This window comes from Hyperoodon ampullatus (genome assembly GCF_949752795.1).
Source record: "Hyperoodon ampullatus genome assembly, chromosome: 1".
Lineage (NCBI taxonomy): Eukaryota > Metazoa > Chordata > Mammalia > Artiodactyla > Ziphiidae > Hyperoodon > Hyperoodon ampullatus.
The window spans coordinates 174,649,723-174,663,966 of NC_136914.1; the positions used below are offsets into that span (position 1 = coordinate 174,649,723).

At 37.3% G+C, this 14,244-nt stretch overlaps 1 pseudogene across 1 annotated transcript in view; it reads left to right on the forward strand.

Annotated features, from left to right (window-relative positions):
- Positions 1-14,244, forward strand: part of LOC307055035 (cytosolic beta-glucosidase-like) — a 157,950-nt pseudogene that overhangs the window by 69,850 nt on the left and 73,856 nt on the right. The window lies entirely within an intron of this gene.

Consider the following 14,244-nt stretch of genomic DNA (forward strand, 5'->3'; position numbering starts at 1 on the left):
TTGTTTAATAAGCTATTGTGTTAAACACCCCAAGCAATTGTCTGGCACATGGTAGGCCCTCAACAAATGGTATAATTATTATTATTACAAAATGTGCATTTTTAAGAACATATTTATCACCCTAAGTTATTTTCCTTATTATTTAAGAAATAGAATACCAAGACATTAAAAAAATTCCATTCTCCCTCAAGTCTCTAAGTTATGGCAGCACATTCCCCCATGTCTGCAATTTTCTCCATCATTCTTTTTGCGAAACCTCTGAATGGGTGTTGTAACATTGGCTCTTTGGCTATTTATGATTGAACCCTGTGGAGGACAAAGCAGCCAGGACCTCCCTCCATTCGTTATTCCTTTGGAGAGGTTGCCAGGTTATGTGAAAAATCAAATCATTGCAGCAGAAACAACTGTCAATCAACTGGGTACCTGGAATTGTTCTGCCACAGGAATTTGGGAAAAGCTCAGGGAGCAGTAATCGTCAAAGAGTTAGGCTTTTCTCACATGATAGGAATCTTTATTATATTCATAAAATTTACACCAGTCCTTGCTGCTCTGGAGCCAGCAGGCAAGTTTAAGTTCGTATGTAATCACACACAAAGGGATACCTCAATAATCTGAATGTTGTTGAGCAGGTGAGAAAGTGTGAGAAATCAGGGGAAGTTATTCTCAATGGGCGATACTTGACCCATGACCTAAACTCTCCTAAAAGGGGATTCCAGTTGGGTTCAACCTGCTCCTCACACCTACTGAATATATGCCTGTTCTTGGCTTGGTTCCCAATCTTTCCTCAACTGGAATGTCATGGTCTTTACCTTCCTCCTGGCCCAGTCCTGTTTGGAGTAGATCAACTAGCTTGAAGTCAGGCAAGACATGGGTTTGAAATTTAGTTCTTCCACTTACAAGTTCAATAATATGGAGAAAAGTCTTAAGCAAACAATACTTCAGCCATCTAATTTTCAAAATGGGGATAATAAGAACATCTGTCTTCTAAAACATGGTGAAAAATGAACAAGATAATGCATATAAAGCCTACATACAGAGTCTGGTATAAGAAAGATTCCATAATGATGGTTAGCTTTGGGGGGCATCTCTGAGCCCTCTGAGAGTTGGAGCTGTTTCTTTTTTATAATTATATCTTCAGCCCAGAGCACCGTTTCTGTCATGTAGTAGCTTTCTACACGTTTGTTGAATTTGGTTGTTTCTATCGGGGAAGAGTTAGTCAATGGAAAATGAGAAATAAATGATGTAATGATTGGGAACTGTATTTTCTTTCCCTAAAGAAATATACCCCACACAGGAAAAAAAAAATGCAGCCTTCTGGAAAGTTTCTGAGCCAGCCCAACTTTCCAGTGAGATCCATGCCTGAGTTAGCACAGTAGTAGATGATTGCAGAGAAGATTTGTTAATGACCAGCTTTAGGCTTTTAATGACAAAACTCCTCAGCAAGATGTCATCAAATTTATTGAAGACTTCACTGAAAGTGTTGAAGCTGATGCATTGTAACAAGAAGGTTATAAATCTTGCAGCTTGCGTATACCACCAAGACAGGATGCTGAGCGCAGAATCACCCTGCTGTTGTCTGTCAGCATTCTCCCTCCCTCACTTCCCATGGAGAACCAGGAAAGGAGAAATACATCCATTTCTGAAAGTGGTGCAGACCTGGCAGCCACCTGCCTATGTCAGTTTCAGACCACAGAGGCCCATTTAACTGGACAAAATGTGTTAAGCACCTGTGTTTTTCTAAATGTGCATTTAAAAAATCCTAAGAATTAGGGAAAGATCTCAAAGTTTGACACATTGACCTTTTGGAAAAATGAACCTATTAAAAACCCATTGCAAGCTCAGAATAGAGACTCAGTTACCTGAATATAGAGTATCACTCCATGTCTATTGTTTTATTGCTTCTCAAAGTAAACCTTTGTCAACGTAGGCCTATGGAGCAGTTCATCTCATAGCTCACGGAGAACTCACAGCTTTGGGGACGTGTGGGGTGGAATGTCGGATGAACTTAATACTGTTGCTCCTGGCTGGACTGGATGGAGCTAGCGAAGAGGAGTCAAGATCGGAATAGAGAAGGAAGAATGAAATTCAAAGGCCGTGCACAAGAATTGTTTGTGTGTGCTAGTGTACAGACTTGTAGCATTTGAAAAGTCATGAAGAAAACAATTTCCAATATATCTGTATCCCACCAACCTACATATTCAGACCACACATAAACTCAGACAGCCAAAGATTACAGAGTAAACCTTAAGCAGAGATATGCCAGATGACCTTCCCCTATTGCTTCTCCCCTACTTCTCCCCAAAGTTCAGTAGCATACTTACCTTTGTCTTCCATTCTCCCATATGAAGGGTGGCAGAGTAGAAAGTCTGAAGGGTCTGAAGAGTGAAGACTAAGTCCTGGGCTCTGGTGGTGTGCCCTTGGGGAAGTTCTCATTAGGACTCTCTGAATGTCAACCTCCTCACCTGTTAAATGGGACAGATGCTAATTGCCATCCTGCCTAACCCAAAGTCAGTTGTGAAAATAAAATAATTTATGTATATATATGTCCTGAGCACCTTAAAATGTTAGATATTATTCTCATATTTGATATAGTTACTTTACACCTTTAAGGATATCATCACTCTGGCCAAAAATACATAATCTGGACCTTAGTGTTCTCCACTGCAAAGGGAAGTGTTTGGTGCCCATTATCCAGATCCTGTCAACATTTACAATTCTCATATTCTATGGTTTTCATTTTCCTGCACGTTTCTGAAGGGCTATGACAGTGGGATCACATTAGGGGTTTGAGAGAACGAGTTCTATGACCAAGTGACTGGTGTGGTGCTTGGCAAAGCTCAGAATCAAACACACACAAACACAAACACACACACACACACACACACACACACAGACACTGCTGTTGCTGAAATACTTCACCAGACTTATCCAGGTGAGGCCCATACTGATGTGATCAGGAACATACACCATTTAACAGGCACACCCTCTTAGAAACATAGAACCTGTTGCATCTGCTTCCTGGGAATAGGTTTCATGGAGTTGCCCATTTGAGAAGCAGCTCAATCACACATCTGCCCTTGTACTTCCTGATTAGAAACCATTCTTTATCTTCTATTTCCATAGCATTCTAATACATATGCTCTGCCCCCACAGATGGACATTCCCTTGGGCTTCCTTTTAATTCAGTTCCAACTGTTTTGAGGGGATAATTACTTAAGGTTCTCCACCACATCAGACCCAGTGAATTTTAATACTACTATACAGCCTTTAAAAAATTTATTTAGATGATTCCAAACTCATCCTCCATTTTTAGAACAATCTGTCCAGTAGTTTTTGTGTTGATGTAGCAGCAAACAGAAGTGCAGTTGTATTTTTATAACTGTAAAACAGACCTGTAAAATAATCAAAGTATAATTTATCTGAAGAAAATCTATTTTTCCAGTATAAGGAGTAGACTCAATAGAATCTTGAAAAAGGGGCAAAAATAAGGATTTGATAATGCTTTTTAAAATGAAGTATAATTGAGATATAACACTGTATAAGTTTAAGGTATACAACATGTTGATTTGATACACTTATATATTATGATATATATTATAATATCACCACCTTAGTGTTAACTAAAACCTCTAATATGTTACAGAGTTATTATTTCCTTTTTTTTTTGGCAGTAGGAACAATTAAGATCTAGTCTCTTAGCAACTTTGCAGTTTATAATACAGTATTGCTGACTATAATCACTATACTGTGCATTAGCTCTCCAGAACTTACCTATTTATCTATTAGTTCATAGTTTGTACCCTTAAACAACATCTCCCTCCACCCCCAGCCTCTGGTAACTACCATTATACTCTCTGTTTTTACAAGTTTGGCTTTTTTAGATTCCACATATAAGTGATTTTATACAATATTTGTATTTTTCTGTCTGACTTTTCACTTTGCATAATGCCCTCAAGTTCCAGCCATGTTGCAAATGGCAGGATTACTTTTCCTTCTTCTCGTGGCAGAATAATAGACCGCTGGGTGTTTGTGTGTGTGTGTGTGTGTGTGTGTGTGTGTGTGTGTGTATGTATGTATATATCAAAACTTCATTATTATACATTCATCTGTAGATCTGTTGATCATTTGTTGATGGACACTTAGGTTGTTTCCATATCTTGGTTATTGTCAATAATGCTGCAATAAACATAGGAGTTCATATATCTCTTGACTATCATCAAGAAGACTAGAGATAATTATTGGCGAGGATGTGGGGATAAAATAACTCTTGTACACTGTTGGTAGGAATGTAAATTGATTCAGCCACCATGGAAAACAGTATGGAGGTTCCTGAAAAAATTAAAAATAGAACTACTATATGATACAGCAAAATCCACTTCTGGGTATATATCCAAAGGAAATGGAAACAGGAGTTTGAAGAGTTGATGACTTTTTTCACCTGTCTGGGGAGAGAGCAATACTGGAATATTCAGGTGTTGAGAGGGCTATTGGAATTGAGAGAAGGTGAACATCTCAGGTTTTCCCCAGGTGAAGTTGTCCTCAATTGACTGTCTACATAAGCTCTTATTTTCTGATCTCCAAAATAAACTGATTACCACCTGGCCTCTTAGTTATCTAAGAACCTGCTTTGGAGCAAGGCTAGTAGAATTTCTCTTAGTGTGATTGGCAGGGATTGCCTGGATAACTGTGTTAAGATGGATTCTGTTGGACAGCTGTGGGCTCTTGGAAAGAAGAGGGAGAAGTGGATGGCCAGGTGTTAGTCATTCCTACTCAGGAAACTTTTGGAGTTTTCCAAATCTTGGAAAAGGATATTCCCCACTATAAATTATTACATTGACATTATGTCTTTTAAATCAAAGTCTTGTGAGTTCATCAGTGGAGATTAGCTCTGGGTGCACTAAGCAAATGAGTCTCTGGATTTGCAGCGTTGCTAATTAGACCTTAAGCAGTGTTAATCTCACCAGTTCTATGGCATTCCCCTCTGTGGTCTTATCTTACCTATTTATAACTTTGATATTACTTATGCTGGACAATTGCTCTACAGTGACATAAATATTGTTTCTGCCAGCTTTCCCAAGCTTGTCATTGAGTAAATTCCTGGTTAACTACACCCTATATTGTTTTTTCAATATTGAGCCTGACACTGTATACAAGAAAATCAACAATATTATGAATAATACATTAAACATTGGTGCCATAAACTGATTCATGAGACCCTCGTACAACTGCAGCCCTGTCACAATTGAATACTTGTTGAATAAGCCAACTGAATAGATGGAACTTGGGAAACACTTTGGTTTTTGAAGACAATGCCCATTATAATCCTTGAAAGGAAGGGAAAAAACATTTTTAGGAGAAAATGGAAGTTATTAAAAGGTATAAGCATTCACAGGCAAGAGCAGTGTGTAGTAAGATTTTATGCAGCACTTTTTTACAGACAAAATTCTAACCAGAATACAGTTTTGGGGTTTTTAGTTCCATACTTAGCATTCAGTAAGTGTTAAGTAAATGTTTAATGAGTGACTAGGAGATTGAACCTACCTTAGTAGGAAAACTGAATTACTCTCCAGAATTTCAATGAATATTAGATTTATACCACCATTTTGTTTTTTAAAAGAATTTAAATAAATGGTAGATTGTTTTTACTATTATGAGAACAATCTTCATGCATCAGGATTAGGCATGAGTGCTAATTATACCCTTTTGACATTAAACTTGGGTGTGTTGTGACAACAATTGAAATCTATGCTAAAGTTTTTTAACCTTCTTTCTATAAATGCACTTAACCTCTCTGTGCCTCAGTTTCTTCATTTGAAGAATAAAAATCTTGAACTAGCTATTCTTTTGGGATCCTTCCAGTTTAAGAATTATATAACCCTCTAGATATTCTTTCTAGGCAGGTATGTCTAGGATCATATTTTATTAGAACTCTTGATAATTTCTTAGGCTATTTAAAAAAAATTAAGTCTAAGGAATTATAATTAATAGTCTTTTTAAAAGAACTTTCTTCATTCTTCTTATCCAGCTACTTAATTTGAAATGTGAACACCTTTTTTATCTGGGCATAAAATTAGACCTTGCTCTCCAATGAACTGATTCTATTGATATTGATTCAGTTTCCAGGTAACATTTTCTTGACCTTCAATCTGGATGTTTCCTCCTTTATTCATTTGTATTGAAAATGAACCTCACTTTTCTTCCCCTGAGAAAGTTATCCCTTGGAGTTCAGAAACAGAAGGGTCACCTCAGATTCAAGTTTTACAAAGTTACTGTGGAGAGTGTAAAATCTCAGAGAGGAAATTGAATGAACAAATCAATTCAAAGCATTAGAGGAAAATTCTCAATTGAACAACTCCATGGCAGTTACAATAATGAGCAGTGAAATCACCTTCAAAACATGATCATGGCAAGCACCATGTAATCTATCAAGTTTTAAGACAGTTAAGTATGATTTTCAAGCTTCACCATAAATGCATAATTTAATTCAGTTAGGCAGTGCAGTAATTTTAACTTTCTTTAAATTTAACTTGAGCATGAAACTTTTGTCTCTGGGCAAGATCCTGAATTAGAAGGGAGGATCAGATTTCAGAATTACCTTCCCGCCATAATTCTGGAGAGAGAATTCATATATGGGAAGTCTGTTTTTTTTATTCTGAATTTTTGAGCAGAGAGATAACTCCAATCAGGGTTCCTTTGACCCCAAGTTACTGTTTAGGTAGCATTTTCTTCAATACAATGAAAATATCAGCATGGTGCTAGAGATGAAAATAGTTCCTTTTAAGACTTCTTAAGGTTTATCTGGAAATGCTACATTCAGCAAGAAGGCCAGTCTCTTTGATGAGGGTCATCTCAGAAGTGCAACGTCCCCTTGGTGTGAATGAGATTAGCTAATGAAACAGTATCATGGCCGGAGATTATTCCATGCCCTTCTAAAGTTTATCCACTTTCCCCCCTTGTTTGTGATATTCCATTATAGGAATCACTGTCTGCTTTTGAGATAAGTGAAACCATTATGTGTGGAGGAAGAAAAGGCATTTGAGCCTTGAAGAATGTTAATTGGCGCTTGTGAATACGGGTGAACAAGAAGCCATAAATGTCTCAGGTGAAATTGTGAATGAGTTTGGGACTAAAAAGTAGATGATGGGAGAAGGAATGTACCACACCTGTTTATGAAATAACTGTTTTCTCCCTTAACAAGTTGAATTCATTTCTTTTATAGATGTAAATCCAGCCTAAAGTCTTAAATACTTTTAAATGACCATGTTCTTTTGTGAGGCAATTCAAATATTGGGTTGGCCAAAAAGCTCGTTCGTGTTTTTTTGTAAGATGTTATGGAAAAACCCTAACAAACTTTTTGGCCAACCCAATATATTTTATAGCTAAAGATAAGTGTATTAACACAAAAATTAGATCACTGAATAAAATATGAGTAAATGAATGTATATTAAGTATATACATTTATTGGTAAATCATTTTGTTATGTGGCTGAGGCTGTGCTAATTTAGTCTCTTAAAATATTTTCTTCCGAAGATGTTCAGGCTATATTCTTCATGCTTTGAATGAGCAGTTGACCTTTTATTAAAAAAAAAAAAACTTACAAAAATATTTCATGCCCAGAGTTTGCTGCCCTCATGAATACATGGTAGCAGTCTCAAGAGTGGCTGAGAAAAATTCTTCAGTGTGTCTGGAAAAACAAAGGGTATGACCCACTGACTGTGCTTGTTTTATACAGACAGGCAGAAAATTTTATGACTACTTTTACATAACAAGAATTTGCTTGTTTGACATAGTGAAAGAACATATTCCATAAAGACACAGTTCTGCTCTCAAAATCTGTCTCTGACACCTTGTCTTGTTTTGTAACCTTGGACAAGTTATCCTAACTTTATGAGTCTCAGTTCATCATCTGTGAAATGTTATTTTTGGTGGGGATTAATGATATACTTCATATCCTAGAAAAATGCTTGGCACATAAGTCTCCCAAATGATAACGAATGCAGTGAATTCTTTGTTACCCAGCATCTATTATCCAGGATTTTAGAAAAACTGTGACTTCCTGAACAGTCATCAAGCACTGATAATTTATATTTCTCTTGATGACCCTGAAATGCATTCTGAATAATTAGAGAAAGATTAAATTATAATCAGTTTAGTTTCAGTGTTAAGTGTATTTTAATATTCTCATTCTTTAAAAATTTGTAATCCTTCTGCATGTGGTAACAATTAACAGAAAATATTTGATTAGCTGGAGCACTCTATTTCCTGACTATCTGACTAATAAAGAGTTTATTGTGTATTGCTGGAACCCAAACTCTGCCCTGTGGATCAACTGGGCATTTGCTGTGTGGGTTCACTTCACACCAGCCTTATATCCATTCTCAGAGTCAACGTGTTGACTTTATTGCCTGGTGGAAATTCTAGAATTAACCATTAAATATTCTCAAACAATAGTCTGAGTCTACACAAGGCCCTTTTTTGATCCCAAGGTCATAATACTGGTCATCCAGTCTGATTTTGTGCAGATGAGTAACTAAATCTTCCAGCCCTGAGCCTTGTCCATTCTTTTCCTATGGATTTCTAGAGATGGACATCTCAACCAACATTAGTAACCAATCTGTCTTGGTGTTTCATCAACCTTTACTTTTATCCAATCATGTTTTAGACATCTTCACCGGGCTTTTTAATCTACATAACCTTCTAGATGAAAACTTCGCTGTGCATTTAATCATTTTTGTGGTTCTTTGAATTATCCACATTTCTCCCATTTGGCTGGTCCCCCACATAATGTCACATGCTTCTTTAAAAGATGGCTTAACAACTGACTTGTGTTAGAAATAGTCTTTAAAAATGTATCAATGTATAGTTTCTTTGTGATCTCAGCTAGTAAGGTGGATTTTCAGGCAAGCAGATTGATTTTGGAGGTTTAATTGATCACCGTAAGACATAGTATTCATCCGTCCTTCTCTGTCTGGCCTCATGCTGCCTTCTTTAACTCTGTCTTTCCCTGAAATCCCCCTTCCAACCAACAGTCTTCTCTTCCATAATATCCTTCACGTCCAAGCTGACATTCCCAGTACTTAGGGAATACAGTGATGGCTGCAGAAGGAGGCTGAAGGTTTCCTTTAAATAGGGAGCAAGGACAGGTAGCTGGTGAAGAGTTAATTTTGCTTTCCAAGATCAGGCGACTGTTGGTCCTGGTATGAAGCCAGGATTTGTGAGGAATACTCCTGTCAAAATATGGGGTCTTCCTTGGCAATGTCTGGGTGCATGCCAGGTGAAGACAGGGAGCCTGGGTGACTAGCCAGAAAGCAACAGTTAGCACTCTAACCCTGTGCTGTCTCACACTAAACACACTAGGTAACCATAGATCAGTTGATAAGGTAAGCTACCTATTACTACTACTGTGTGTAATTTCACCCCAAAGTGACTTTTTTTTCTCCTTATATAGACATATATTAAAACAAACAACTCAATGGTAATGCTATCACTGTTTCTCTAGGAACAAAAAACTTATATTTGTTTGGCTATTGCAAACATGTTTCATGTTTGACAAACCATACTTACATTATAGGGCTATGCTGAATCTTCTGAGAACCATGATTTTGAACTTTGGTATATTAGAATCGTCAACTGCAATCAATTGACCATTGACCAAAAAAATGGTAAATTTTTACTGAGGAGCCTTCTTTAAGAAAATGTGACATTTTTGTAATTATGGAATCAGAGCTCCTTGGCAGAACAAATGAATTTATGTTAACATAAAATGTTAAAACTTAAGAATGTTCATTAAATTGAAGTTAAAATCTCTTCACTGTTTTTTTGTACCAATACATTCCAGAAATGTCATGTTGAATATTTGTATTGGCCAGTAGTTGAGGAAAGTTTATATGAAGTTTCTTATTCTTTAACTTAATTTTTTGTTGTTGAGATATAATTGACATATAACATTATATTAGTTTCAAGTGTACAATATAATAATTCAATATTTGTATATATGTTGTGAAATGATTCCCCAAATAAGTCTAAGTTATGTTTTAACTCTTGATATTCCTGATGCTGGATTCTCTTATAAATTTGGGTAATTGCATTCAATCTAATCATTTATTGCTTTCCTTTTATTTAAGAGAGATCTGCTTCTTTAAAAAAAATCTTCTTTTTGTATTTCTATTTTGAAAAATATTTTTTGAATAACACAAACACTGTTAAATCTCTCTTATTCAGAATAATGGTAGGGAGGACAGTTAAATGCCAGTTTAACTTGTTGAGAGGTATTAATTTTTGTCAGTTATCAAAGATGGGCCATTTTATTATATATTCAGGTTCCTGATGAAAAGAAATACAAGCTAGTAAGCCAGAACCAGGAGGGAAAGGGAGAATACAAATGTTCTGACCATAGATGTTGACAGAAAGCTTGAAAACTGGCACATAGTTCCTGGCAAAGGGATTCACCATTCATTACAGCAGTAGTATTCAGACTGTGTGCTGTGGAGCCTTGGGTTCTGTGGAGATATCTCTGGGGACTCTGTTAGATTGTATTGAGAGAAAGTGAGAAATTAGGGCTCCGGGGCACATCAGTTTTCGTTGGCTGTATATATTAGAAATCCATGAAAATTTTCATTTGAAAAGAAAACTCTGTTGCTAAAAAAGGAAAAATTGGATACCCACTGACTAATAAGGAACTCATTATCAGAGGGGAAAAAACATAGTAGCAAATTGGTTAAAGATAGTGGAGTAGAAGGTCATGTGCTCACTCCCTCCTGCAAGAGCACCGGAATCACAACTACCTGCTTAACAATCATCTATAGGAAGACACTGGAACTCACTAGAAAAGATACCCCACATCTAAAGACAAAGGAGAAGCTGCAATGAGATGGTAGGAAGGGCGCAATCACAATAAAATCAAATCCCATAACCACTGGGTGGGTGACTCACAAACTGGAGGACAATTATACCACAGAAGTCCACCCACTGGAGTGAAAGTTGTGAGCCCCACATAAGGCTTCCCAACCTGGGGGTCTGGCAATGGGAGGAGGAATTCCCAGAGAGTCAGACCTTGAAGGCTAGCAGGATTTGATTGCAGGACTTTGACAGGACTGGGAAACAGAGACTCCATTCTTGGAGGGCACACACAAAGCAGTGTGTGCATCACGACCCAGGGGAAGGAGCAGTGACCCCATGGGAAACTGAACCAGACATACCTGCTACTGTTGGAGGGTCTCCTGCAGAGGCAGGGGTGGCTGTGGCCCACTGTGGGGACAAGGACACTGGCAGCAGGAGATCTGGGAAGTACTCCATGGCATGAGCCCTCCCAGAAGCTGCCATTATTCCCACGAAAGAGCCTGCAGCCTCCAGTGCTGGGTCACCTCAGGCTAAACAACCAACAGAGAGGGAACACAGACCCATCCATTAGCAGACAAGTGGATTAAAGTTTTACTGAGCTCTGCCCACCAGAGCAACACCCAGCTCTACCCACGACCAGTCCCTCCCATCAGGACCCTTGCACAAGCCTCTTAGATAGCCTCATCCACCAGAGGACAGACAGCAGAAGTAAGAAGAACTACAATCCTGCAGCTGGTGGAACGAAGACCATATTCACAGAAAGACAGACAAAATGAAAAGGCAGAGGACTATGTACACGATGAAGGAACAGCATAAAACCCCTGAAAAACAATTAAATGAAGTGGAGACAGGCAACCTTCCAGAAAAAGAATTCAGAATGATGATAGTGAAGATGATCCAGGACCTCGGAAAAGAATGGAGGCAAAGATCGAGAAGATGCAAGAAATGTTTAACAAAGACCTAGAAGAATTAAAGAACAGACACCAAGAAGAATTAAAGAACAAGCAAACAGAGATGAACAATACAATGACTGAAATGAAAAATACACTAGAAGGAATCAATAGCAGAATAACTGAGTCAGAAGAACGGATAAGTGACCTGGAAGACAGAATGGTGGAATTCACTGCTGCAGAACAAAATAAAGAAAAAAGAATGAAAAGAAATGAAGACAGCCTAAGAGACCTCTGGGACAACATTGAATGCAACAACATTCGCATTATAGGGGTCCCATAAGGAGACAAGAGAGAGAAAGGACCCGAGAAAATATTTGAAGAGATTATAGTTGAAAACTTCCCTAGCATGGGAAAGGAAACAGCCACCCAAGTCCAGGAAGTGCAGAGAGTCCCAGGCAGGATAAACCCAAGGAGAAACACGCTGAGACAGAGAGTAATCAAACTGACAAAAATTGAAGACAAAGAAAAATTATTAAAAGCAACAAGGGAAAAATGACCAATAACATACAAGGGAACTCCCATAAGGTTCTCAGCAGAAACTCTACAAGCCAGAAGGGAGTGGCATGATATACTTAAAGTGATGAAAGGGAAGAACATACAACCCAGATTACCCGACAAGAATCTCATTCAGATTCAATGGAGAAATCAAAAGCTTTACAGACAAGCAAAAGCTAAGAGAATTCAGTACCACCAAACCAGCTCTACAACAAATGCTAAAGGAACTTCTCTAAATGGAAAACACAAAAGAAGAAAAGGAACTACAAAAACAAACCCAAAACAATTAAAAAAATGGTAATAGGAGCATACATATCAATAATTACCTTATATATGAATGGATTAAATGCTTCAAGCAAAAGACACAGGCTCACTGAATGGATACAAAACAAGACCCATATATATGCTGTGTACAAGAGACCAACTTCAGACCAACGACACATACAGACTGAAAATGAGGTGATGGAAAAAGATATTCCATGCAAATGGAAATCAAAAGAAAGCTGGAGTAGCAATACTCATAACAAATAAAATAGACTTTAAAATAAAAATGTTACAAGAGACAAGGAAGGACACTACATAATAACCAAGAAGAAGATATAAAAATTATGAATATATATGTACCCAACATAGGTGCACTTCAATACATAAGGCAAATGCTAACAGCTATAAAAAAGGAAATCAACAGTAACACAATAATAGTGGGGGACTTTAACAGCTTAGTTACACCAATGAACAGATCATCCAGACAGAAAATGAATAAGGAAGTACAAGCCTTAAATGACACAATAGACCAGATAGATTTAATTGATATTTATAGGACATTCCATCTGAAAACAGCAGATTACACTTTCTTCTCAAGTGTGCATGAAACATTCTCCAGGATAGATCACATCTGGGGTCACAAATCAAGCCTCAGTAAATTTAAGAAAATTGAAATCATATCAAGCATCTTTTCCAACCACAAAGCTATGAGATTAGAAATCAATTACAGGGCAAAAATGTAAACAGCACAAACGCATGGAGGCTTAACAATATGATACTAAATAACCAAGAGATCCCTGAAGAAATCAAAGAGGAAATCAGAAAATACCTAGAGACAAATGACAATGAAAACACGATGATCCAAAACCTATGGGATGCAGCAAAAGCAGTTCTATAAAGGAAGTTTATAGCAATACAATCCTACCTCAAGAAACAAGAAAAATCCCAAATAAACAATCTAACCTTACACCTAAGGGAACTAGAGAAAGAAGAACAAACAAAACCCAAAATAAGTAGAAGGAAGGAAATCATAGAGATCAGAGCAGAAAAAAATGAAATAGAAACACAGAAAACAATAGCAAAGATCAATAAAACTAAAAGCTTGTTCTTTGAGAAGATAAACAAAATTGATAAACCTTTAGCCAGACTCATCAAGAAAAAGAGGGAGAGGACTCAAATCAATAATTTTAGAAATGAAAAGGAAATTACAACGGACACCACAAAAAATACAAAGCATCCAAAGAGACTACTACAAGCAACTCTATGCCAATAAAATGGAAAACCTGGAAGAAATGAGCAAAGTCTTAGAAAGGTATAACCTTCCAAGACTGAGCCAGGAAGAAATAGAAAATATGAAATGACCAATCACAAGTCATGGAATTGAAACTGTGATGAAAAATCTTCCAACAAACAAAATTCCAGGACCAGATGGCTTCACAGGTGAATTCTATCAAACATTTAGAGAAGAGCTAACACCCATCTTTCTCTTCCAAAAACTGCAGAGGAAGGAACACTCCCAAACTCATTCTACAAGGCAACCATCACCCTGAGACCAAAACCAGACAGAGATACTACAAAAAAAGAAAATTACAGGCTAATATCACTGATGAATATAGACGCAAAAATCCTCAACAAAATACTAGCAAACAGAATCCAACAACACATTAAAAGGATCATACACTATGATCAAGTG